The 24,130-nt window shown below is 31.9% G+C and overlaps 1 protein-coding gene and 1 long non-coding RNA gene across 11 annotated transcripts in view; one reads left to right on the top strand and one right to left on the bottom strand.

Moving 5' to 3' along the window:
- Positions 1-24,130, top strand: part of LOC129755639 (kazrin) — a 322,166-nt gene that overhangs the window by 5,183 nt on the left and 292,853 nt on the right. The window lies entirely within an intron of this gene.
- On the bottom strand, positions 22,792-23,942 carry LOC129755653 (uncharacterized). The gene is made up of 4 exons (XR_008739296.1): positions 23,749-23,942; positions 23,397-23,662; positions 23,060-23,334; positions 22,792-22,996 (listed from the first exon to the last, which is right to left on the bottom strand). It is a non-coding gene; the product is annotated as an uncharacterized LOC129755653 (long non-coding RNA).

A 24,130-nucleotide genomic window follows, 5' to 3' on the forward strand; every position in this document is an offset into this window, starting at 1 on the left:
TTGTATAATTCAGTCTGTAATGTTTTGTGACTACACAGTCATCTTGATATTTTTGTCGTCCACTTCATTTCAAATTAATCTAATGGTAAATTCAATATTCGAATTTGGAATCTGTGTGCGGATTTCAATAAGATTTCTTAATTTATAAAAAAACAACTATTTTTAAATCTTAATTCCAGATCAGAATTTGAAATATGAACCAAGGAAATAAATTTCGTGAATCTTTAATAAAAAGTTTGGTTATTTAAGTTTCAATCTGAATTCATCATTTCAATTATTCATTTTTAATTCAATTTGTGAAACTGAATAAAAAATATGAGTTTCAGCTGATTAATCTGATTTTGAATTTTCAATTCTGGATCGCCATTTTTATGCTTTGTTGTGTTTGAATTCTGCATAGAAATCAAGTTTAAGAACTTCGAATCTAAAATTAAACAAAAACACAGGATGATTTCCATTTTTTTTTTTCATACATATTCGGAAAATTACTATCATAATATTGAAAAGAATATGAGTTTCGATAATCATGATTTCAGTTTTGAATGAAATGCAAACCCAAATTTGAACCAGAATTTAAAAACAGCTGTTTATTTTTTATTTCTAATTATGATTCGAACTTATAATCATGAATCCTATAAATTTTTTTTTTTTTTCAAGTTTTTCTTTCTTGATTTCTATTAAGTTGTTCCTGGATTTTGACCAAATTTGCCCTGATATTGCCCCAATTTTTTGGTTGACAAATTTGAAATCAAAGGCGTGGATTTTGCTAGGTTTTAAGATAAAATAGCCCGAATTTGTCCGACTCGGAAACGTGCTGAAAAAGTTCTGGCGGACCTGAGATTAACACTTAAAGAAAAAATAATATATAAAAAAACATTTCTTTTTCGTTTTGCGGTGGTTTATGTTCAAATTACCCTGAGTTATGAGATTGTGAGTTGATTTTTTTAATACATATAGACAAATTTCAATTATTAATATTAATAATGATAGCCTTAATGTTTCTAAATCATCAGAACGAGGACGTTTTATTTATGCCACATTCATGTGCTGAGCTTGGAAAGCATATGCTATAAACCCCATAGTTTATTTGAAACTTACAAACTTTTAGTCATTTATAGATTTCGTCTAATGTGGAAAATATTTTACAAAGAAAATTTTGCAATAAAGTTTTGTTCGCATAATTAGATGCATTGCAAAACTTGACAATTCGTATACAGGGTACACTTCAAGCTCTTCGACAAATTTTCACAGCAGAAAATTTCTTTTGGAGAATTTATAAATTAGAACAAATAAATTAAGATGGCTCGGTTCCACAGCTAGAAGAGAAATCGTTTTCTTTTTTGGAACAAAACTCTGATGATCTTAGGATAAGAAAAAAATGAAAAATACCTCCAATCCACTCAATTTCAGTTGATGCTTACTAAATTTGTAAAATGCTTCTCAAGTTTCTATCAATTTTACCATAAATTAACAAACAGATTTAACTAGTCTTTAATATAAAGATATATAGCAAAATAACACAAAATTTCAAACATAATAGCAAAAAACATTGAAAAACATCATTCACGAAAACAAAGTTAAAAACTACAGAAATGACGAACAAAAAAAACTTAGCCATTTTATAAGTCATTTTTTATTTAAAATTGTTGATTAAATTTGTTATTTAGATTAGGTCGACATTTTAATCATTTATCATTTGGTCAATCATCCATTTTTTTCACTTTTATTCGACTTGACTCAGACTGGCGCCTCAGACTGAAAATGCCAAAAACCCTTTGAAACGTTGAATTCTTATCATATTAAACATTATTGACGTTACTTTTCTCGGATTGCAATGAAAATTTGCACATGAGCGTTTTAAAAGACGAGCAATCGATTTCAGGTTTAAAATTTTGTGTAAGGGGTCAGCCAAAGGGGTCGTCCATATTAACTGTTTGCTGTTTATGCGATATTGACGTTATTATACATCTTATTCAAATGAAAATTGGTACACGATAGTTTTGAGTGACGTGCAATCGATTTCAGTTATCAAATTCAGTGTAAGGGGCCGGCTAAAGGGGTCGTCCATATTAACTTTTCAATATCTTAGTGATACTGACGTTTTTAAACATCGGATTGGGATGAAAATTTGCACTCAGCAGTTATTAGGAACAAACAATTGATTTCACTTATCAAAATTAAATTCAGGGGTCGGCCAAAGGGGTCGTCCATATTAAATATATACTGTTAATGCGATATTGTCGTTATTATACATCGGATTCAGATGAAAATTGGTATATGAGAGTTTTGAGGGACAAGCAATCGATTTCAGGTATTGAATTTAGTGTAAGGGTCCTGCAAAGAGGGTCGTCCATATTAACCTTTCAATATTTTTGCAATATCGTCGTTATTACACATCGGATTGGGATGAAAATTGGCACACGGCAGTTTTCAGGGACGGGCAATCGATATCTGATGTCGAATGTTTTGCCAGGGGTCGTCAGTATTAATTAATTTTTCACTGCTTTTGGCAATATTGAAGTTATTATGCAATGGATTACTTTGAAAATTTGCACACGAGAGTTTTAAGGGAAGCCCGATCAGGAGGGAAAAACAAAATTATATCAAAATGAGATATTTTGATACTTATTTTTTTTTCTATCTAAATGGGTTATAATTCAGTACTCGTAGGATGTTAAAATATCTCAAATTATATCAAAAAATCTATACGATCACAGCTATATTATATCAGTTTTTGATATGCTTCTATCAAGATTATATCTGGTTCAGATAGCATAGTTTGATATTGGACAGAACAAATTATATCAAAATTATAACTTATCAAGATATGAGTGCTTCGAGAAAATTTTCTAGTGGAAGGTCAATAAACCACATTATTTGATAAAACCTTGCCCAATTTATGGTTTCTTCAAAATTTGATTCAATTTTATGAATCTGTTGAGCGAAACTCGTTAATGTAAGGTTTGAGCCGTTGACTTCGATGTCCGTGTTTCAGAAAAAGTTTAACGTGAATCAAAATAAGATATAATCATTTTATTTTAGGACAATCCGAAAAAAATATTGATCATTGAATATGAGCTCAACCCCATTCAAATTTGTCAATCAGAATAAGATATAATTCAGATTAGAGAAACTTAAAATCGAAAATTTGGAGTACTTAATTATAACTGAATCAGATGTAAATATCTTGGTGAGATACGTTTGAGTTATTATTTTGATATGCTCTCCTAATCGGGAGGGCTATCAATTTCAGATATCAAAGATTGTATAAGAGACCAGTGAAAGTGGTTCAACTTTTTGGAAATAATGGCGTTGTTAAACAACCATCGAGTCGAAATTTAAACACGGGTTTTTTTTGGCACGGTCAATTGATTCTTGATTTAAAATTTAGTAGCAGACGACAGAAAAAGTTAATTATTCAATATTTTTGCAATTATTACTTAACAATGAATTCAGAAGTGCTTCTGGAAAATGCTTGGCAATTGACTTTCATACAAACTGTTCATGACATATTCCAAGTTGAAAACAATACGGAGTTCGTATGGAATCAGCTAGTTTTAACATAAAATTGCACGGTTTGTCTGGCCTGGATACGTGCTGAATAAATTCTGGCAACCTTATGCATACATAGGTAAGGTTTCATGTGCTTTCGTAGGAAGTCAAAGTTTACTTTTTCATTTTTCCCAGGAATCCGGGAACTTCCGGGAAAAGAATGCTCATATCTCCCATTTCCCAGAAACTCTAAAATGGCCGGGAAACGGACAATCTAGCTATGTGGTTTAATATCAAACTGCGTTTTCCATGATAAAATTCATCATCGAAACCATTTTATCGTTTGCTCAGATCCTAGCCCTTTTCTTAAATAAGTGGATCTTTTTTTGAAAACCTTTTGATTTTTTTCTTGTAGTCTATTTTCGCCAAAATACATAAGAAATCCTTCTTTTGTCCCTTAGAGTTGCAAAAAAACCCACAAAATCCTGTATGTAACAAAATTGTATACTGTCCACATAGCAAAAAATTGGAAAATCAAAATGTTTTTGGTCGTAAATTCGGAAAAAAAACTAAACTACAGAAGGATTTTGACTTCAATAACTTAATCTGAATATTTGATTCGCTCTTGTTCTTATAACATCTGATTTTGACTTATTTTATGGAAATTTAAGTAATACTTTCCAACGTTACGTTTGATTGGATCGTTAATCTCCAGGAATAATGTTAACAAAGCTCGGAATATTTTCATACGTAATTCTACCGTCAGGCTAAGACGCACTTTCAGCTAGAATATCTTAACGACAGTGACGAAATCCAACGACCACATTTGTGGAATGTCCCTTCCATCGAGAGTAGGAACCTACTACATCTACAAAACAACGAACGAAAGGGCGCCTTGCATGGGTGCAATAAAACACCCGGAACGATAAATTTATTCACCCCTCCCAAGCGAAGGGTGAATTTCTTGGATAATATTGTTCCACGTCGTAGTTCTGTAGTGCAGTCGTAGATCAGCCTGTTTTCCGCCGAGGAGCACCCCCATTTCAAACTTTCCCCCGACGACGACGACGACGACGGCGGAAGAAACATAACCTACAATGTGAATGTTGTCGGAGTGTCTTGATTTTGTGCGTTTTCGAGGAAGGATTTCCAGTAGTATAGCAGTGGGTGGCAGTTCGCTCTCAGAAAAGTGTGTACCTGAGTGTGGGCTCGGGAAATGCAAGCTAACGTTGAACATGTTTGCAGATACTAAAAATGGAAGGGCTATTTTGATTCGTATTGAAGGTATATTTTGTGTGTGTGCGGAGGTGTAACGAAGATTGACTTTAACAAGATTTGTCACTGGCAGTTTCACTTACACCTTTTAAAACTTTTACTTTGGGATTTGAGGGGTTCTTTTAAATGCAATAAGCCCACGTGGGCATTTATGAATCATATGTAAAGAATTTTGCCGAAAACGTTCGCGATCCAGGTTGTTGAAATTATTTGAACATACCCTCTCTACTCATGAACTTTGCATGATATTTGGTCTTTTTGGAGATGGTTGCCCACAATTGCCCACAATTCAGGAAAAAAATAATAATAAGCTAAAAAACCATACCATAAACCTTTTTAATTTAGTCTTTTATATTACTAAAAATGGAGCAGTAAAAATGTGGCACACGATACACATTTCTCGTGGATTTATTTGGGATTGATGATTTTTCGGTACGATTTGAACACCTTAACTTTTGTTTTGTATTTCAAAAGTTTATTTGTTTTTATGAACAGTATCTTTGAAGAGCTAAGAGCCAAAGCTATTTCCGAGAAACAAAAAGCCTGGAAGTAGTCGTGTTGGGCTTTCCCAAGATTTGTGACACCAGAAATTTTCACCTTTAAAGGATAAATAATAAAAAATGCATAAACAGTATGACCGCAAAATTGATCAGTTTTGAGGGCCACCTATTTTGCACAGAGGTCAAAAGAAAGGCGCTTGGGATAAGTAGTAGACTGAGTCGATTTGGGGTCATCGTTGAATTTCTTAAACCCTGGGGTCTTAAAAGCTTCGTCTTGGTCCAAAACTCATCCATGATTTTTTGTAGAATTTTTAAGTAACGTTTACAAGAGTAAATTTGAACTTTTAGGTTTGTATGGGATAATGGAATATTTTGTAATGAAAAATCTACATCATTTTTGTTTCTTCTGTGGAGCCGAGCCAGCTGATGGTTTTGGTGCCAATTTAAAAATTTCTTTAAGAAAATTTACCACTGAACAACTTTCTTGAAGACCGTAACTTTGTATTTTATTAGACAAAAAAGTTATTAGCTGTTTAACAGGGGTATGTCTTTGCGCATTGATAAACAATAATTTCATTTGACATCACTGCTGAGTGCTAGCAAGGTATTGCAAGACTACTTTTCATGCAATACTTTGCGTGGTGCCAGCAGTGATGTCATTTGAATTTATTATTTATCGATGCGAAAAGACATACCCTTGTTAAACAGCTAATAACTTTTTTTAACAATAAGATACGAAGTTACGGTCTTCAAGAAAGTAGTTCAATGGAAAATTTCCTTAAGGAAATTTATAAATTGGCACAAAAACCATCATCTGGCTCGGCTCTACAGAAGAAACGAAAATTATGTTGATTTTTCAGTACAAAATATCCATTTTTCCCATACAAATCTAAAAGTTCAAATTTACTCATGTAAACGTTACTTGAAAATTCTGCAAAAAATCATGGATGAGTTTTGTACCAGGACGAAGCTTTTAAGACCCCAGGGTTTGCGGAATTCAAAAATGACCCCAAATCGACTCAGTCTAATAAGTAGTTCATTCTCATGTACAAAACTGATACTCTATCTTTGAACATCAATAATGGTGCTGCCTGGTAGTCAATACATTGTTAGAAAAAAAAAAAAAAGAAAGCGAGGAAAGAGAGAAATTTGTGATTTAGGGCCGGGTTTGCCTCTGTATCCTAGTAAAAATCTGGTTTGGGAGGGTGGTGTAGTGATTTTAAGATTCTTACGAATCTCTATTCAGAAATTCATTCAGACATGTCTATTGCTCACAATACAAGATCAATGACTGACTTTGTTTTGTTTGTTTTGCCTAGTGTTAACAAAATAACAAACGCATAGAGATTTATTTTATTTTTTATATCTTCAGTGTCAGTGTCAGTGTTTTTGTCTTTATTTGAGAGGGTGTTGCCGGATACAACTATAATTTATTTTATTTTATATAAATTGAATTTTTTTTTCTACTCCTCCGTCAGCTCATTTCTACATTTCTTCTCACTCATATAAACTTTTTTTACAGGCTAGTGTTTTTCTTGAATTTTTTTTTAATTTTTAAACATCTTTCATCTAAGTTCTACAATTTTTAATTACAAACAATCAGCAGAAGCTGGCCTTAAATCTGCGCTTCCTAAGCCAATTCCATCTTTATTCGCCGGACTGCCAAATCAAACAATCAGCAGCAGTAGCCTTAAAAATTTGCGTTCCTAGGCCAATTCGCTTTTCCCACCAGAAGGCCAAATCAAACAAGCAATCAGCAGCATTCTTAAAAATCTGCGCTTCGTAAGCCAATTCTATCTTTTTCCACAATAAGGCAAAATATAAACAAACAATCAGCAACAGCAACCTTCAAAACTGCGCTTCCTAAGCCAATCCATTTTTTCCACTGGAAAGCAAAATCAAAACAAACAATCAGCAGCAGCACGTTTGAAATATGTACTACCTAAGCCAATCCATCTTTTCTCATCGGAAGGCCAAATCAAACAAACAATCAGTAGCAGCAGCCTTAAACATTTGCGCAATTCGTCTTTTTTCACTGAGAGGCAAAATCATAAAAAAAAAAACAGTCAGCAGCAGCAGCCTTAAAAATCTGCGCTCCTTGTGCCAATCTGTCTGAGGAGGTATCTGAGGAAAAATTCAAAACATTTTTTTTCATAGCAGCAGTCTTTCAAATCTGCGCTCCTTGAGGCAGTCCGTCTTTCTACCGGAAGCCGAAACAGAAACAAATTTTTTGTAGCAGCTACCTTTACAATCTGCGCTCTCTGTCGTTATTGTACCAACCACGCCCTTGTTGTGATTTTACGATTCTTACGAATCTCAATTTAGAGATTCACTCAGACACGTCTGTCGCTCAGAAGAATTGATCTATGACTGAACAGAGTCAGTTTATTTTTTTGGTTTTGTCTAGTGCTGCCATAGAAATTTATTGAATTTTGTTTATCTTTAGTGTTGCCGAATACACCATTTACTTTATTTTGTTTTTATTAAATTTGGATAGGTTGGGTAAAAAAATATGGCTAGGAAACACTTTTGACTAAGGCTATGATCATTTAGTATCCGGGCACTTTATTTCGGTGATAGCTACGTTACTAGAGCTCGGATATGCAAAACTTTAGTAGCGTCCTGTGGGTTATGAAAAGGACTATCTTGCCTTTTTTTGATAGATTTTTAAGTTAACATGTGTTTGAGATATTCACGATGCAAAAAGACATGGTAAAAATAATTTTGCACAAATTTGCTCCTTTTACGCATTTTGCGCCTCGAAAATTCTTCATTGTCGACTTAAAAACTCATGAATTGTTGATTTCTTCTAATTTTTTTTTTGGCTCAAACGGTTAAGAAGTATAAGGAGCCACTTTAGGATGCTCACGAAGTTCAAGCCAAGCATCGGAGTAGGACCCTTAATCTCAAATATGGGTAAATTGACTGTGGTTATTAAGAATAACTAAAAAGAGACCGCCTAACTATGCAGTAAATCCGTTTCCGGCTGGCAAAAAGTGTTGCCTGACTAGTAGATATCGAGTAAATAACTAATAATGATCAGTTCCATGGATCACAATCTGGGCAACCGGTTTTTACGCAATGTGACAGATGTGTTCTGATGGACAGAGAAATTTATGATATAACCGAATTTAAGAGGTCAAATTCTTCGAGATGCCTACTCATGAAAAGGTTCAAACCAGATTCCAATTAGTTTTTCCAGGTGAATTTGTGTGAAATTTCATGATTTTGCAAAGGTTTTGCTTCTGTGATAAAAAAAATAAATCAATAGATGACTGAAAAAAGTGTGCAAAGATAAAAAGAGTTTCAAAAAAGAGATTTTTTGAAAAAGTTAGAGTATTTCTTGAAATCATCGATAAACTTTTTATTTTATATTTTTACATTAAATGTCATATTAATACCTTCATTTCCTCCATAGAAAGTTTTTCGATCAAATGAATCGTTTTTAAAATACACACGTTTGTAACTGCCCGGATACTAAATGATCATAGCCTTAGTGGTTTGATCGTGTATCCTATTCTGATTCTAATTTTTATCAAAAACTTGCTATATAAACAAGATACGTTTTTTTATGTTTCTGTATTATTAAAATTAAAATTAAAAAAGAATAAAAATTTACGATTAGTAATCCAAAGAATTTTCAGTCTCGTACATGGTTGATGTTGTGAATAGAACTGCAATTAATCACCTCCATTCATAAAATAAAGGGATCTTTGTTCATTATTAAAAATCACTGATATCATTTCAGTGAATTGAAGGAGTTTGTTCCAGAAGTTTGAAATACAGTTGAAATACTTGTTTAAGTTAAACTACAGTTTTCGAAGACCATAAGAAAAATCAAGTAAACATGTTGATGATGTAGTTTTTCGGGGTATTCAAGATGTAATAATAATGTTGTATCATGTTTAAGAAAACCAAAAAAACAACGTATGCGTTCTGCATTTTTCTCATATGGTTGATACCAGGACTCCCGAGATTCCATTTTTATTAGGAGGCATCCTTTGTCCCGAGAGTTGATCAAGTTAAATAACAAACACACTGAACAACTTTTTTTTTTCATTACAAAGCTCTTAAAATGTTTCATCTTTAAAAACACGTCTGTCACTAAAGCAGAAAATAGAAAAACAATATATTTCCAGGAAAAATATGTCCACTACCGGACATTTAGGGTTCTTAACCAATAAATTCAAAAAAATATATAGGTATTGATTTCTACTGTTTTGAAAAGTATCAATATTACAATCGAAAAAATATATTAGAGAAAAAAAGAATTTACAACCTATTCATGTGGTAAGAGAAATCATTTTATGTTAGTTTTCACTCATTTCCAAAAGTGTTGTCTAAGGCCGAACTCTAAGAATTACTTCACCAAAGTTGTCACCAAAACGTAGAAAAATGACTCAGGTCTTGTGAAAAAGGGATTTTGAATACTGGAGCCTTTCAAAAAAGTTTTTTAACGAACTTGAATGAAACACTAGTTTAAAAAAAACTAGAGGAAAATGTCTATGACCGGACAAAAAAATTTCAATCTAAGATTTCTTAAATACACTGTCCGAACAAAAAGTCTGTAGATCTGTCATATCTCAAATGTTTCATAGGTTAGACATTTTCTTGTGATATTTCTAAGAATTTTACTTAACATTGCTAAATATCAAGGCCGTGCGAACGGGATGAAGATTTTTTCCAAACAAAGTTTTCAACGTAGTAACGGGAAATTGTTTGATTTTAAAAGAAGTTAAAAAAATGTTACCATGCAAGTTGGAAGTTTTGCTCGCCTCCGGCGGAAATTTATTTCTTAACACTCTAGGCTTGAGACATTTCAATTATCGACAGTATAAGCCGTTCATATAATAGGTATAAAAAACAACTCCAGATTCAAATTTCTTCTTGAACGTAGATCTGTTGTTTCATCAATTATCAATGATAAATTTCACTTTAAACTGATACATTTAAATCTTTTAAATTCCATGTCACCAAAACTGAAAGCGATAGACAAAAATTGACATAAGATCCGATTTAAGGACGTTTAAATCAACCAAACTAATCATGAAATCATAGGTATCAAAATTCTGTTTTTTTGGGTTATCAATTAAATTATGTTTACAAATTTTTAAAAGTTTACTGAAGAAAAAATTCCATGTAAATATTAAAACACTTTTTATATGCATCTTCATATTTTCTATTAATTTTAAAGTAAATAAATTAACTAATAATTAATAAATTAGTCAAACGATTTAAATTTCATGAAATATTTCAAATACGTTTCTCTTTGTTTTTAAATTCTTAATTTTTGTGTTCTGGAATCATAATCTTCTTCTAGCCTTAGAAACTCTATTTTTAATAAGAAAAACATAGTTTCCATCTTCTGTACTTTCCAGGACCCAATATTTCAGTTGAAAGCGAAAAAACATTCAGAGCTTGACATTTTTAATTTTTAAACTTTTAAACATTTCCTTCAAAATTTTATTCATGATTTTCGAAACTCAAACGCATTTTTTTAAATTCAGATAATATTTTTCCAAATTTGAAAAAAAATAGAGCTTTTAAAAGTTTGGTTTTGATTATGTCAAATTCAGATTCCGAAACTCATGAACTTTATTCTTATGCTAAATTCAAACAGAACAAAGCTTCAAAACAGCGATATAGATTCATTATTCGAAATTTTTATATTTACTTTAAATTTGCAAGTCAGATTAAAAAAAAATAATTGAAATAAAGAATAATTATTGAAACCCGAAACATCCTTTAATATGGAGTCATGATTTAGTGCTCCGAAACTGATTTCAATTATTGGCTCATATTTCTAAATTCAGATATCGTTTTTATGTATATTTCAAAAAACGTGTTAAAATTCAGAAATAGTTTGAAAATTCAAATTGTTAATTCAAGTTCAAAATTCAGATTAAGATATAGTTCGTAAATGAGTTCCAAAATAAAAAAAAATATCAAGATGACTATTTCGGTAAGGATTTAAATTGCAGGATGATAATTCTAATTGTTAGTTCGATTTTGTTTAGAGTTTAACCAAAGTTAGTTCGTTTGCACAATTCAGATGAAAATGACAAAAATTTAGTACAATTACAGTTCATTTTGCAAAAAAAAATCCACCCACACGAACTGATTTTTCATAAAAATTAATTGATGATGAATAAACATTAATTTTTTCTTCAAGAAATTTCAGGGAATTCCATATGTTTTGGCGTATTGTTCAACATTATTTATGTTGCAGTATTTTCAAGAACAAAATTTCAAACTTAAATCGAGTTTGCATAGATTCGATTTGTACTGCAAAATTTTAATCTTTTACTTCTACCTTTGAAAATTGGATTTCTTTTTAGAATTTTCTTTCGAAATTGAAGGTTTTCTTAAAAAGAAACTTATTGTAAGATCAAATCAAATGAGGAAAACTAAGCTAGACAGATTTTTAATCCGGACTTCCCCGCATATTTTATTAAAAAAAAGTTGAAAACTGAACCGCTTAAATTTTGTTGAAAAAAACCTGTTGCTGTCCGGATTTTTCCTTTTCCTTTTTTTCCCTTGATTTTTGTTGAAAATTTCTTGGATTTTCATCAAATTTCCCCGAATATTGACCGGATTTGATTTAAATTTTTTAAATAGAATGTCCGAATTTTGCCAGGTTGTAAATAAAATAGTCCGGATTTGCACATTTTATGCATACTTAAGATTTCAACCATCGATGAAAGTAAGTTTCCTATTTTGGTGCCAAAGGATTCTTTATACATATCCTATTCATCATTTGAAAGATTTTAGGATGTATTTTCAAAAATTTCTATCGAAAAACTAGTTTCTGTTTAACTAGAAAAACGTACATAAAAATGAATAATCAAATAGTATTTAAAAATAATAAGTATTTTTTATTTTTTTAATTCATGCATTGTTTGACCAACAACGTCATAGAAAACAATAGGTCACAAAAACTTCCCCTATGAGTCAGCTCTTCCTACGGCCCTTGTAATCATTATTATATTTCCAATAAATTTCAATCATGGTTAATCTAAACATCTGATATTTATTTCAGGAATCAGATTTGTATTTTATTTCAGTGCATTAATTTTAATATTCGAAACTTTATTCAAAATTTTGAGTCGATTTTTTTCCTGTTTTTTTTTTTTGAAATATAAATTTCATATTTGAAAAGTAGACTGCTAAAAATTCATTTTCAAGCAAATTTCTAAATCTGTAAAGTTCATTCTTTTTTGAGTTTGTATGATGATCAAGAAAATGGAAATAATTAAGAAAAACCATTTTCATAGGAAGAAATAAGGTCGATTAACCTATGATTATTTAAGCTTCATCTTTAAATAATAATTTCTACTTTTTTTCGTGTAACAAAATAAAAATTAATTTTAGAATATTTGATTATTTTGAAATTATCAAGATGTTTTTCCAACTTTTGTTTAAAAAAAAGTGAAACTGGAAATTTGCCTTTGATTACAGCTCCAACCTCTTTTGATCTTGCACTTTGAGAGTGAATTAGGAAAATTCTCACGCTTTTTGAATTTATTAAAAATATAATTTATAATCTATGAAAAATAATTTTCTTCACCAGATCCGTAAAATTGAAAGATTTCATTCGTTTCAAATAAATTTCCAACAAAAATAAAATAATTTCTGATATGAGAAAAAAACCAAGTTTAAGTTTTGAGTTAAAGTATAAATTTGTTCGAATAATTTTATATTTCTATTGAAGTATATTGAACAGAAGTGATTAGAATAGTTATTCATCATACATAAATTTGTTATAAGAGTTAAAGGAAAAACTGTTCCGGATTCCAAAGGAGTTAATTTTAAGGTTTAGATTGTCAAACCAAATCTTAATTTGAACAAATTGAGCTAGACTGTTTTGTATTAATCCTGATTTAGGCCGATGGCTATTGGAAAGTATTTCTCAACTTTATGAAGTGAAATTTTAATAAATATCATATATACAAGGTTATCGACATCACTGAGAAATCTTTAATCAGAGTTTTGTTCAAACCTTTAAAAGGTTACTTTTACATATTCAGTTGGGAAAATACTATGCAATTTTGAATTATAATCTTGTAACATTTTTATGTTAATAGTAAAAATGTGCTTGTTTTGAAAATGATTAAAGTAAAAAAAAACAATTTTGTGGTTAAAAACTGAAAACCATAAATGCTTGATTTTTTTTTCCTAAAACTGCTTTCCCGGAAGCTGAGGGTTCAAGCGCAGCGGCGAGATGACATGATTATCCGTTTAAAATTAAGCAACCTGCTCAAAACCAATCTCAGTAGCAGCCAGCAATTGTTCATTAGCATAATAAGTTTACCAATAACTTTCCTAGACTGGTCGACAGATTCTTCGAAAGAACGCAAATTGGATCAGCGACAAAACGCTATTCCTCAGTATTCGGTCAAATAATATCATCATAAAGATTCTAATTATTTCGTCTAATGCATTTTATTAGCTGCCCAAGTTAGTTTGACTGTGTACTTGATTACGATTGAATAAACATCAGCTTGATAAATCGGGCACAACCTCATTGAGCTGACGTTTTAACAATTCATTAAGTTGCAGTTATGCTCGACACGCACTTAATTAATTCAAACACTCGAATCGACTGGACGGTTCGAATCCACTCTTTGCTCTAAGTACCTCTATGTATTTAGCTGGGTATGCCATCCACTTGACGGACCGGTGGGTATAATATGGTTTTAGCAACAGTTTCCATATGCCTCGTTCCGTTGGCAATACCAACCATCCGCTCATATCTTGTTTCTGGTTCGGCTTATTAGGTACTCGTTGGCAGACTTGTTTGCGGTTTTCTGTTGAGGGGTGCGCCTGAGTGCGACTGCATGGAAGCCTAGTCATTCTCATTTATCCATCCACCCACATCGTCGGAAACTCAAATAGGTACGGAACGAGGGGCCAAAGTTTTTCGATATACCTGCTTAGCTCAGCAGTTGTGAAGAAGTTGGGCTGGACAGAACTTGACAACCAAAATATCGATCAATTGTTTCCCTGCTGGGCTGAAGATGAGGAAGGATTTGGGCATGCTAACAGACATTCGATTGAATCGATGACAGCAATCAGATGAACCAACGTGAAACAAGGCTTCAATTAAAAAATCTACTATTCGCATTGACTAGAATTGTCTTAGAAAATGCAGATTGAAAAAAGCCCGAAAAACAGCTTCCTTTGAAAAGTTGTCAAAAACTCTTTACTTCGTGTTTTTTTTTATTTTAAGATGTCAAAATGCCACAAATGTCAACTTTTAAATTAACTTTTTACAAATTTTCTTTTGTCACTGGAACAGCATTGGCGGTTGTTTCATAAAAATACGGTATTTACACCACTTTTTTACATTTCTTGTGGACATGATCTCGAGAAATTTGCTACCAAATATCCTTCATTTAACGTTGTAAACTCAAAATGTAGGTCTCCGAACGTACTTTATCACCCTGCTGATAACTCCATTTGCTTACAATTGGCGCATTCGCCCTATTCAAAATTCACTACCGATATAGCAAACTTCAGGGGGGGGAGGTCATTACCTGATTTACGTTTTTTACCCGAAAGATTTTTTTTTTCAAAAAAAACTTCTCTGACTTTGAATAACTTTGAAATTAATGATTGTTGCTTAATATTATCTGGGAAAAAATATTTGAGTCACGTTACAAGCTTTCCAAAACTATAAACTTTGTATTAAAAAATTGGTTGAGAAACAGGAGAGTTTTCGCAAAAAAGGTGTTAGGGGTCATTTGACAGTGGTGGTGCGTCACAGAGGTTCAAAATCAAAAAAAATAGCAAACATTATTTAATAGTCTTTTTTAATATTAGACGTGAAAAGTTGATCAAAAAAGAAACTGACAATTTTTTTTTTTTGTTTTTTTCTATAATTTCCAAATTGAGTTTTGAGCCTTATACTTGAAAGTTGAAAAAATGAATATTTTTCTAAAAATCAAGTAAGGGCTTCGAAATTCCACTAGGTTATTGCATGAATAATAAATTTCATGATTTATGGTGAATTTTCATATATCTCGAAGCTTGCGATACTTGAAATATTCTGTGCAAATATTTTAATATTTTCTTTTTTGAATTTGACAGCGATTCACTCAAAACTATATAATACAAAATAAAGCAAAACCTAGCAACTTATTTTAAGATATGTTTTTTGTTGAGACATTCGCCTTTCCAACGATATATAATTGACCACGGCGACCCTTAGCTTTTTTTTGCTTCCAAAAAATAAACAGAGTAAATAGAATTTTTTCTATCATCCAATTTAAGGTTCTAAACAACGTAAATTTATATTAACATGTGATATTAAGGATGTTTTTCAGCTCAACTCTGTGAAGAACGTTAGAATCTATCAATTCAGTAAAGATATTTTTGATATTTAAAATAAACAGTGCATTTTTTTATTGTTTTAAGTTTAAAAAAAATAAATTTATTTTTTTATGTTATGTTTATTGTTTAAGTTATCAACCAAATTTGTTCCATTAAAGAAGTATAAAAAGTGCGATAAAATATCTTATTATATCATAACGTGACTAGAATATTTTTGGCTTCCTTTTATTCTGTAACATGGTTAGAGTTCTCGATAGTAAGTGTGTGTGATTGAGGCGTGGAAAGATTTTTCAGTGTGTGTGAAGTTAAAAACCCATAAAAATCTTCAATTATTAATTCTCAAACGAATTTCACATCACAAAAGCTTTGACTTTAAAAGACATCCCAATTGAAAGACAACAAAATTGATCACTGTGAGGAATGGATTAGTGCATAATTACATATAGCAGTATAAAGTTTTTTTTCCTCTCTCCTTCTATTTCTCTCTCTTATTCGTAACGCTCAAACGTTTCATGATTAGCCAAGGCTATTCGGCAATTTGAGTGAGTGTTACGATTGGCAACACACCAATTTTTAGAAGGTCTTTAAGATTTGCATATGAAAAAACCGTAGATTTTCTGTATGGCTAGAAGCTGTTGTTTTACAATCACCAAGCCTGTTACCAAGCAATCAAATAAGTAACGCCCCTTCTCTTTTAAACAAGCGAGCTGAGTTTTTTGGAACACTATCCTTATTCTTATTCAGTTCCTGGTTCTGATCCATGTAGCTACAAATATTTCTTTAATTAATAAAAACGTGAATAAAGTCAGTTTGTTTATAATGATGAAAAAAAACGAAGGAACTTATTTCTCAAAATCAAAGAAAAGATTCCTCTGAGTTCACTCTCATATCTTCCGATATCGTGAATATTCTTGTCTTAGGATAAGAGTGGTTCAAAACAGGGGTATTTTTCCGATTTGAAACCTTGTTGTTACTTGGCCTCGCAGAAGCCCTCATGCCAATATTAACCTTCCTTTGCGATGCGATATCTCAAGAACGGTTAAAGCATGAAATTTTTTGACTTTTCCTTAACTGTGGAGCTCTTCAATCTCATTTTTAGATTTTTAAATAGGATTACCAGAGTCACGCAGCAAACTGGCTAACACCCTAATCGACTAATTGTCACTTCAATCGCGTTTTTCTGGACTGCCCGTTTTTTCATTTGGGATTTTTTTCACATTACAATCTCGCTTGGAACGGCAGTTTATTTTCATGAAAAAAGTTCTAAAAAGTCAAAACTTACGAGAACTCATTTTTTTTGTGCGTAGTTCTAAAGAATAATGACAACTTTCCGGATATGTTCGGTAAAATCCATGCATTTTGAAATGTTAAGCTTAGCAGATTTCATTGCTTCATTGAAGATAAATGAAATCAGAGTCCAGAATCAGTCATTTAAATAAGGCATCGAAAGCTGAAGCCGGTATCAGTATTCAAAATCAGGATACTGAATCAGCATCAGGCTTCGGGATCTAAATTAAAGATTATGCAGGATAATACGTGAAATTTTGAAATTTTTTAACAAAGTCTAGAATAAAAATTCATGAATAAGAATATGAAAAAGGGATCTAGATCCAAGATCTAAGATTGAAGTCAGACCCCGGTATCAATCTCCAAGATTCGGGATTAGGTTCGGAATTCGGAATCAGAGTCAGACTCTGAAATCATAATCTAGAAGCAGGATCCAGAATCTGGATTCAGAAGCAGAATCAAGATCCGCAACTCTGAAACATATCCATCCAAGACCAATATTCGTGATCAGGATCGGAAATCATTTTTCAGAGTCTGGAATCAGAATCAAGATCCATGATCAGCTTCAAATCTAAATGCAGTATCTGAATCAGGATTCAATGTTAAAAATCCTGGGTATTTTCCTGGTGTTTTTTTATTTCTGTGTTAGTTTATGTTAGATTAAAATTTAGCATTTCAAGATAAGCAGAATCAAACCTAACAACTAAAACGACATTTCTTTCATCAAATGTTTCATGCACGTACTTCCGCACGCTAAAAAGGTAATTACCTAATACACAAATGAATCGCAACAACCTTGCTGTTACCTTTATGTACAAAACCTCATCGATTGTTTATACAGTTAACCAGCGCTATTTGAATCTGAACAATCTTCTCTTCTTATTTTCTTAAAAAAATAAATTCAATGCGGTTCATTAAAAAAAAGTCGTTCAAGAACAAGTTAAAGGTAGAAGTATTCCGCTAGCTTGTAATTTGGTACAATTATTTCGCAAGTACACTGTAAACTGATCACGTTTTGATTCATTTTTGAATATTTTGGATGGAATTTGGAAGGAATAACGGAATAAAACATGATCACTGATTACAGGATATTTAAACGAAATTAGTGGCTGCAAATGAGTGTTCATCGCAAAACCAGACTCGAAATTTCGGGATAATTTTGCTCAGCATGCTTTTGAGGCATACACACATCTTGATTTTTTTTCTTTTAGGAGCATTTAGCGAAGAGGGTCTCATAACATTGATAACATTTTAGAAATGTAGCTAATAACCGTAATTTTTTATTGAGATTATGTTATCGGCTATATCAATGAAATACAAGGCCTTAATAGGGGAGGGGGGGGGGAGGTCAAAGGGGACAATTGTCCCGAGGACTTTTTAAAATTAAAATTTAACAAAACTTAAGTCATACTGCTCTCGATTCTAGAAAACTAGAAAAAAATGGAAATCGAAATTTAAATATTTAAGAGTAAGCATTGCAGGATTTCCCCAGCATTTTTTGGCTGAAAAAATAAGCACAAATTTTTACATCACCTGGCAATATTTGGGTATTTTATCTCGAAATTTTTAACATAAAATCAGGAAAAATCTAAGCAGACTTCATTGATAATTGATAAGTGATTAAAACCAGCTAAAATTTTTAATTTTTATCGAGCACATCATCAATGTAAAAATCTCTTCAAACTAAAAAAAAACAAATTGGATAAAACAAGCTCAAATAAATTGAGTGTGATTTAGACCTTAGATTGCTTTATTTGATCACTTTACTTTTTTTACCCGGGCATGTCCGAATAAATCCGGGAAATCTTTAATGCATACCCCAAAATAAATAATACATCACATTCTATTATGTATTGAGTAAAGAAAATTTGTAATATGAATAAAACTCTAGTAGCTTTGCTATTTTCGAGCAGTTCTGTGAGTCAAATACTTCGGACGGCATGCATATTTTTAAACCGAAGCTGGTTGAAAGTAAATGTTCTACTCTGCTTTTTCATATCTAGTTGAGCAAATGCTTTCAAATGTTGCCATTCTAAAGTTCCTGCAAAAAGTAAAACCTATCGAAGCAATTGCTATTTTCTTATTCATACCACCTTATATTTCAGGAGTTTCCAGCAAAGCAAGCAATATTATCTCCTCATTTAAAAACATGTAACAGCTTTAACGAAGGATAGATTTACTTTTTCTTAGTTTTGTCAACATTTTAAAAAAAAATACAGAAACTATCAGTTTTTGAAAGAAAATTTGCAGAAATTTTGAAAACTGAAGAAAATTTTTTAAAAATTTTTCAATTGTAAGTTTTCTTTTGTTTTGTTGGGAATAAAATCCATAAAACCTGACAATCGGAGGAATGCTCACTTTATCAGCTTAAGTTTGAGTATGATAATGATAAATATTGTGAGTTTTTCTATCATTATTAAAGTTTGCGTTGATTTACACTTACACTCAAAATCCTTTTTAATTTTGAAAAAAAGGTAACTGTAGTTGACTAAATAGGATCAATTGGCAAAACTGAGTTCCGCTACTGATTTTTTTCCCAATTTAAATCAAAAATTTTGAATTCATATTGAATTTTTTCCAGTTGATCTAGCCTAAATTTGATACTTTTGATTCTTATGTACTTTCGTTTTCAAATTATCATCTTACTAAAAAAAATACCCTGAATTCAGCACATCATTTTCTAAATGACCATTTTCAAATTATTATTATCATAAAAACGCTCTCATAGTTGAATTGCGAATTTCATCATCAATTGCGAAAGAATATTTCATTGATTTTAAAGAATCATAATCTAATCAAAAATAAAGAAAATTTAAAATAATAAAAATGAATGAAACATTTATTTGGTTACATATATATTTTCTTTTAATCAAATTTATATGCTTCCGAGAAGATGATGTTTTCAGAACAGCAAAATTCAGAATAGAAAAAAACAAAGCAGAGGATAAGTTTTTTTCCCAATTTAGAAGGTTTTTTTTTTCAAGAAAATCGTCTTATCATTTCAAAAACTGATTTATAAAATTCAATGGAACTGCATTTTTTTATGCCTTTGTTTTTATAACTGAGCGTCCTGAGCTCGAATCATTTGTCAAATTTTCTCCATCACCTCAAGTTTTGATGATATGACATATAAAAGTTTAAAAAAGAATCAGATTCAAGTGAAATCAAACTGAAGAACCAACAAATCTACATGAAAACCAAAAACTGATTTTTAATTTGTTTAACATCCTCCGTTCTTTCAAGGAATTAAATTTTACCTAGATGTACATATTGTAGTTTATGAGATACATTGATCTTAAAATGATTAATCTACAATTTATGGAACTTGTAAAGATCCTCATAACAAGTTTGTCTGACATTACTAAAGAAAGTAAAAAGGTTTTATTTCGTTTAATTAATTTGTTGAAAATTGCAAAATGATTTACTTCAAATAATATCAGAAAATTTTATTTTGTTTGCAATTCCTGTATAAATAGCTAAGCAGTTTTGTCAAAAAGTGCAGAAATTTCTTAAATGATTTTTACCCATCTTAATAAGTCATTTCAAAATTTAAAAAAAATATAGGGATGAATCATCTCAGAGGATGAAAATCCCGAATAAAAAAAATTAAAAAATTTTATTCCATATTTCGATTCAGAACACTCAAATTAATCAAAACTAGCTCTGAAGCTCTTTGAACCTCGGAATAATGTGAGTTTTGTTGCCTTGGGTATCTACCAAAACCCTTTTGAATGTGGAGTTGAAGCAAGTTACACGAAATATGCGATGCTGAAATGGGTATTTGTATTTGATGAATATTTCGTATCAGCAAGGAATTTGTTATGACTTAAACGATTTTTTTTTACTATCAAAAAGTATAAGAGTCGTAAATGAATGATTATAATGGTTTAGATTATTTTGCTCGTTTCCTTAATTAGTATTAACCACCTGTAACATGGCTTCAGATTTGAGTTCCAAAACAAAAGGTTTGTGGGATTATAATTCATAATTTACATTTCAAGATAAGTTTCAATTTGTGAACGTTATACAATGTCGGAAATTTAAATTTCTTAGGCCTAGAGAGATGCAAGACTGAATTCCGCCGGCGGCTAGCCAATATTCTGATATTTTTGTCAACACTTATATTTTAATACCTTGTAGGATCGAGTAATTTCCCGATACTACTGTAAATTTATTTCTTGTATTGAAATTTCACACTCTGAAAAAATAACTATGAGGGGGGAGGGGGGGAGTTGTTGACAAACAATATTTTCTGGTTTTTTCAATTTATATATAAATTTTAAAAGTTGGCTTAGTTTTTGATGATAATGAGGTAAATTTTCATGTTCTTCAAGGTTACCCCGGTGATCAAAGTAACTCCAGTTTACAGTACCCTACTTTTTGTAAAGGAATTACCATTTCAGGCACGAAAATACATAGAAGTAAGAAAATTGTCTTGAGTAAGCCTACACAGAAAAAAATTATGACTATTACGTGTCATTGAAAATGTTTACCTTTAATATAATACATCCTGTAATTTTAAAAACACGTAATTTCCAATGGATTGGTTGAAAAGCAAATGAAAAATCATTTAATATTACAGTAAATGTCCTGTAACAAAAAGGAGCAGGACATGCACTGTAATTTTACAGATCGAAGCATTTATTTTCAAATGAGAGCATTATCTACAGACGCTTTCATACTGCAGGACTGTGAAATTATAGGATGTCAATCACAAGAACAAAATTCATTATTGCTAGCTGATCGATTGTTTGTTTCGTGGTAGTGCTATGGAGACCGACCGGAAATACACCAGCGTAAAAGCATCGCATACGCTTTTGGCCACCAAGCCACAGGAAGCGCAGGTGTAAATAATTCGCATCGTTATCAGCCAGTTAGAACAATGCTCCTGTGGGAATCAGGCATCACCGGCTGATTATTCGTAAGTTCCCATTTTTTATTTTATAATTTTTTTTATTAATTGGATTATGCATGAAATTGCGGATAAATTGTTTAGTTCCATGGTGCTTCCGTGTCCTTTATTTCCAGGGTTATGAAGTGCTACGAATGGCAAATAAAGATTTTCTTTTGTATTTGATGTGAAGCAGTATTTTACAAAACCATATCAAACCAGACCGAACAGGAACCATACTACGATGAATTTAACCCTGCATTCACAAAATTCCAACGTCTGTTTAGGAAGGAACCAAATCATTCTATACTATACTGCAGAACCAAAAAAAAACAAAATTCGAAATGAGATCAACTTTGCAAACTGTATGCAAAAGCTTTAGAAGGGGATTTGACATCTACCAAAAAAATCGATACATCACCCAAAAAATCAATTTACAAACACGCCGTAAGTATTCAAAATTTAATTATATAAAAACAGTTCGATTATGCTCATTTAATTAAGATCATATAAAATTCCCACATTAAAAGTCACCTTCGGCTTTTTGCAACAACTAAAATTACGTTCCATCGCTGATTCAATTGCTCTTTCATTGAATTGAATCTCAGTGAAATATGACTTTTTAAGAAATTTCCTAAAAGGCTGCAACATCAGTTCAGCTATTTGTATGGATGAAATTTGGATTTGTATGAAATGAATAACAAAATGCTTCTAAATACTTAAAATACTGGAGACACTCCAAATCAAATCGTTAATGAAAAATGGATCACAATATCTAGGTTCAGCGTGAAAAAGAATCCAAAAGATTTAACATTGTGAAACTGAAGATCGTATCGACACAGAGAATCACCAGGTACCTACATTTCGGTGATGGCACCGGCCTCTCGCTAGCGCTGGGTGATTATCTGTGTCGATACGATCTGAAGTTTTACAAACATATACTGATCTTTTAATTTTTTATGCTACAAAATTGACCAAAAAATCGAAAATTTAGTTCAAAGAACGAATACGAAATTAAATTTAAACTATCATATATTTTATGTTCACAATATTAAAAAACACATAGTCACAGCGATATACTTCGCTTACTTTTTCTGCATTAAGCAATGCCTTTAAATAATATTATTTTTTGAAATGCAGAAGTTCATGCACAGCACAGCCCCGGGGGCGGCGTCGAGAATTCCAGTCATCGCAAATTGCACCAAGTTTGTTGCTCCATCTGTAAAGTGAAACAAAAATTTCAATCCATTTGATTAGTTGTCTTCTGAAATATAAAACTTACCAGTATGTAGTTGTATTGGGAGATTCCTTTTACCAGGTTCGGCCCCTCAGTTTCAGTTTTCTGGAAGCCTTGCATTTGATTTTGTACCATTGGGTGTCCACCAGCAACAAGACCTTAAACGGAGCAGCTTAGTCATCTCTGCTCGCCACTTCATACGACTTCCTCAATGTGATGTTGCATACCATTATGCAGATGCTGCTGACTGCTGATGATCGGAAGAGACATGGGGTGGGTAAGAAAGTGCACCTTGATTCGTTTGAACTGCGGTTCCGTACCTACAAGCAGAATTAAAATGTTAAGTTTTTACTTCTCAAAAACCCCAAAAGTATGATCTTACCGTTTGTTGTTGCTGTTTATAAATTCCATAAACTGCGAGTTGACTACAGTTATTGTTGATACTCGGGCACAGCATGGAACGTTTTCAAAGTTGGCATCAAATAAGCGATTATCGTCTTCGCTTGATTCCTCGGCTGATGAGATTGTGTTCCTTTTGTTGATCACCAACCCGTTGCGCTTTTAACAAATTTTTTGCTGATTTTTGTATGCAAACACTAACGGGACTGCTGGGCCTCATTCCACCGATTCGCATTTGGTAACGATCAGCTAGGGAGTTTTCAGCCAGAAGGACATAATTTTTGTTTTTATTAATTTCGCAATTCGGAAAGTAATCAACTATCTGAAAACCTTACCATTTTTCTGAATATTGGAAAACTGCATGTTGCCAAATAGCTGGGGGACGCCCTTAAAAGCTCACTTCGACCAATCAATCTTAGCACAAATAATCACTTTTTTTATATTTTCGCGAGACTCGGAGTCGACCCCATGAAAACCAAAGTCAGCTGTATTAATTTCATTTTCCTATAAGAATTATGCCTCACTCACTTACCGCACGCTCATAAAAAAATAGTCACTATAGTTTCGCCCGGTTTGCCTCGATATAAACTCTTGCACTTTGTAGCGCTACTGTTTGGTTAATATCTCGGTATCCGGTATTATTTTAGTAGATCAATAGGTACATTCAAAATCTCCTTCGTAAAATTATGTAATATTGGTTCATATCGGTTGTGATGA

This window comes from Uranotaenia lowii, chromosome 3, assembly GCF_029784155.1.
Source record: "Uranotaenia lowii strain MFRU-FL chromosome 3, ASM2978415v1, whole genome shotgun sequence".
NCBI lineage: Eukaryota > Metazoa > Arthropoda > Insecta > Diptera > Culicidae > Uranotaenia > Uranotaenia lowii.